The 3,602-nt window shown below is 36.4% G+C and overlaps 1 pseudogene; it reads right to left on the bottom strand.

Annotated features, from left to right (window-relative positions):
• Window positions 1-2,068: 2,068 nt before the first annotated feature.
• LOC127668398 (60S ribosomal protein L36-like) lies at window positions 2,069-2,381 on the bottom strand (annotated as a pseudogene).
• Window positions 2,382-3,602: the final 1,221 nt, after the last annotated feature.

Here is a 3,602-nt window from a genome sequence, read left to right on the forward strand (position 1 = left end):
CTTAAACAAATACATTTCACTCATTTACTTTAATTGAATTATTTTCAAAGAGAATACTTGAAGAATCCGAGGAAAAGATATGTGGATCTAAGAAAAAAACTTAAAAGCACACATGAGAAGAAATAGCTGAATACATTATTTGAAGGTTGTCTATTGTTTTCCTTTTAGGACTTTGTAATCATGAGATTCAATGCAGAACTTTAAGAAAATGACTGATTTCAAAATAATGAATATTGTTCCTGAATATTATTGTAAAACATACCAAGTACATATTGATGGGAATCACTACTACAAAACTGTGTGGAGACGAATGTGAAGGGTGCACTGTGATGGAAAGTGACTAAGAACACAGCATAATTACTCTTTCTTGTAAATAATGTACTGCAGATGAACAGAGTTTTAGGCATATAAGCTGGCCTGTAATTCTCTCTCAGAGGCACAGACAGAAACTTAGGAGCAAGCAGCTAGCTGATCTGGACAATGCAGCAAGCTTAATTTATAAGACAGAGAGTGGTCAAGGAAGAGAGTCTTGTCAACCTCAGCTTCCCTACACATTAGCAAGTGTACACATGTGTAGTGAGTGCCAACACATGTGCAGTGCATATGAGCCTCCACACTATTAATATATCCAAAACTTGTTAACTCAAGTAATGCTAAGTAAACGTAACATCAGAAATCAGATTACCTCACTACTATAACAGGCTCTTTAATAACAAAGAAAGAATTATGGACAACTTTGTGTTACTGCTTTTCATTACCATATATGCAGAGTTTCTGTGGTAGTTTACAATTCTGTTTTCTGTATGGTTTCAGAAATCCAATGCCTATTACATTCTACCTGAACAAAATGTTGTATTTGTGGTATACAGGGGCAGGTTTGCTGGGCTACAAATTCACAGACATTCAACCTTCCTTACACACAACCTTACTGATTACCTTAGAATCTGCCCTGTCACAGGTGTAGTTCCTCTTTGCTACAGGGCAAAGCTTCCTGGATCAGTGCCTCAGCCTCTGGCCTTTTTACGTTTTACAGAGCTCTGGAAAACAGCTCAAAGAAAGAACACAAGGCTCAGGTCAGTGTAGGGTTGTTCAATCTCAAAGGCTTCTTACTAATACATTTATTTTCATTGTTAAAGAATCTTATTCTTTTCATTTGTGAGGCCCTATTACAGTATCTGAGAATGTGTTCTCACAAATCCCCAGTATGAAGCAATCATTATGAGCACAATTTCTCACCTCAGCCTTAAGACTGGATATTATTGTCCCTGAAATTTTAGGAACTGCAAGTGTAAAGAACATGTGTTTGGGGGTCATGATTTCATTATGCGAGATGAATATAATATATGTAACGTCACCCTGTTTTACTCTGTTAGACAAAATATTAACCAGCATAATCCCAGACCCAAATCATGTGCAGATTATTTTAATTTCTGAGATAAAATTCTACTCACTCTATCACTCTTGGTGTCTTTATCTCTCTTCTCTCTCTTTTCTTAGTTTTGAACACAGGCCTGAACTAGATGAGTCAGCACAACTTTGCATCTATAGTGTTCTAATTTTTTTCAGTTCTGCTGTGACACACATTTTTAAATAATGAGAAGCATTTTGCTCTGATTAAATGAAATACACAGAATTGGTAGTATAACTCAGTTGGTAAATTACTGGGTTAACAGACACAAAGTTTTGATATTTGTCCTCAGCACTGCATACAACTTGCTGGTGCTGAATCTTTGCAATCTCAGTATCCAGATCCAGTGAAAAGTAGAGCAGAAATCCTGTATCATCTTATATAACTTATTATGTCACCCTGTGCTACAGGGGTTCCTGCCCAAAGAAGCAAATGAACATGTGGCAAGTCAAATATTAATGTTTATAAACAAATTATCCTGCCCATGCAGGCAAGTGAATTTGCTTCTTTTGAAGGATAAAAACCTCCAGGACAGTTGTCTAGACAGGTAAACTTCAGTGATAGGAAAGGAAATAAAATGCACACCTACTGAAACTCTGCAGACTGCCATTTTGTTCTTTTTTTCTTTTTTTGGAACTATCTTTTATGGGGGATGGTTCATCAATCTTCCTTGGCGACTGCCTTCCTCATGGCTGCCAGAACATTGCCAGCTCCTCCTGCTTTCTTGTGGCCTGGATGTTCGCGCCCACCCTCTTCTTGATGAACTAGAGTGCGCGCGCCTGTCTATGGACACTGAGCGACTCCAAGGCGCTCTGCTCTTGGGGAGCGAAAACCTGCACCTCCCGGATCGCATCCCTCGCGAACTTGGTGCGCTTGGTGAGGCGCCCGAGGCCGGCTGTGTCTTGGTTCCCTGATGTTCTTCTTCACCTTGTGGCTTTGTTGAGGGCACGGCCATGGGGTAGCGCAGGGCCATGGCTGCTGCTCTCCTAACACGGCCAGGACAGGAAGCCCAGTTTGTTATTTCAAGCTTATTCTCTAACCTACTTTCCTGGAAGTTGCTAGTTCCTTCTACTCGATTATCCAGGCTCCATCCGTTTACCTGTATCATATATTGTGCACTTCATGGTTTGTGGAGGACTAGGTTTATTTCATTATTTTCTATAAATAATATAGCATAGAGAACAATAGAAAAAATAAACAGGTTTTCTATTTATTAGTCTATTGCAAATAGACATTATATTTCTTTGTCTCTAATCTTGATATACATGTGTGTTTAATCCAGAGAGCATTTTTATGAAGTGCAACAACATATTGCCTAAATAGGCTAATTGCTGAAACAACGTCACAGTGACTGGTGGTCACCATATCGCTTCTAAATCAATTTTGTTTCTAGGCCAATGAAGAGAAAACAATATTATTTTGTATTTCATTTAGGTTCATCTTAAACTTTGCACTAGATAAATATGACAGTCATTTAATTGGCTATACTTTACATTAATTTATATGTGTGGACATTATAGTTTGCAATTAATATTATGAAATTGAAATCATAAACTTTTTTTGGTTTTGTATGCAAACCAATAAAGTTTCATATGATTCAAAGGAAAAAAGTTACATTATACGTACTCATTTAAATAAGTAAAAAGTCTGTTATATAAAACAAAAGTAGTGAACATTTACATTTTTATTACTAAAACTACTAAAAAACTCATGAAACATTTAAAAAAATCTATTCATGTGTCTTTGTGCTGAACTAAAATAATTTTTATAGATTTATTTCCCCTCTTGATTTAACTATCTTTGATAAAATTAGTTGAAATCAGTAAACTCATTTTTCCAGTTTTCGCTTTTTGAATTCATAATCTCTAATAGTGTCTTGAGGGTAATATAAGAGAATCACATTAATTGGAAAGTGTTTAACAGTTCTTTACTGTGGTAGAGTAGAGTAAGGAAGGAGTTTATGTTATTGTGGAAACCACTAAGCTAAGACATTCACTCTCCTGGATGTTACCCTCACTATATACCTCCTATGAAGAATATTATGGACTTACAGTGAAAGAAAATATTTTGTCATCTCAGTAACAGAGCCTTGTAAATCTTGGTCTACTTTGATGAGACACTTACAACTTGAAAAGGAACTATGGAATTGATGTATAAGCTTATAAACATTGAGGAATAAATGGACCTATAAACT

The sequence above is a fragment of the Apodemus sylvaticus genome, chromosome 18 (assembly GCF_947179515.1).
Source record: "Apodemus sylvaticus chromosome 18, mApoSyl1.1, whole genome shotgun sequence".
Taxonomy (NCBI): domain Eukaryota; kingdom Metazoa; phylum Chordata; class Mammalia; order Rodentia; family Muridae; genus Apodemus; species Apodemus sylvaticus.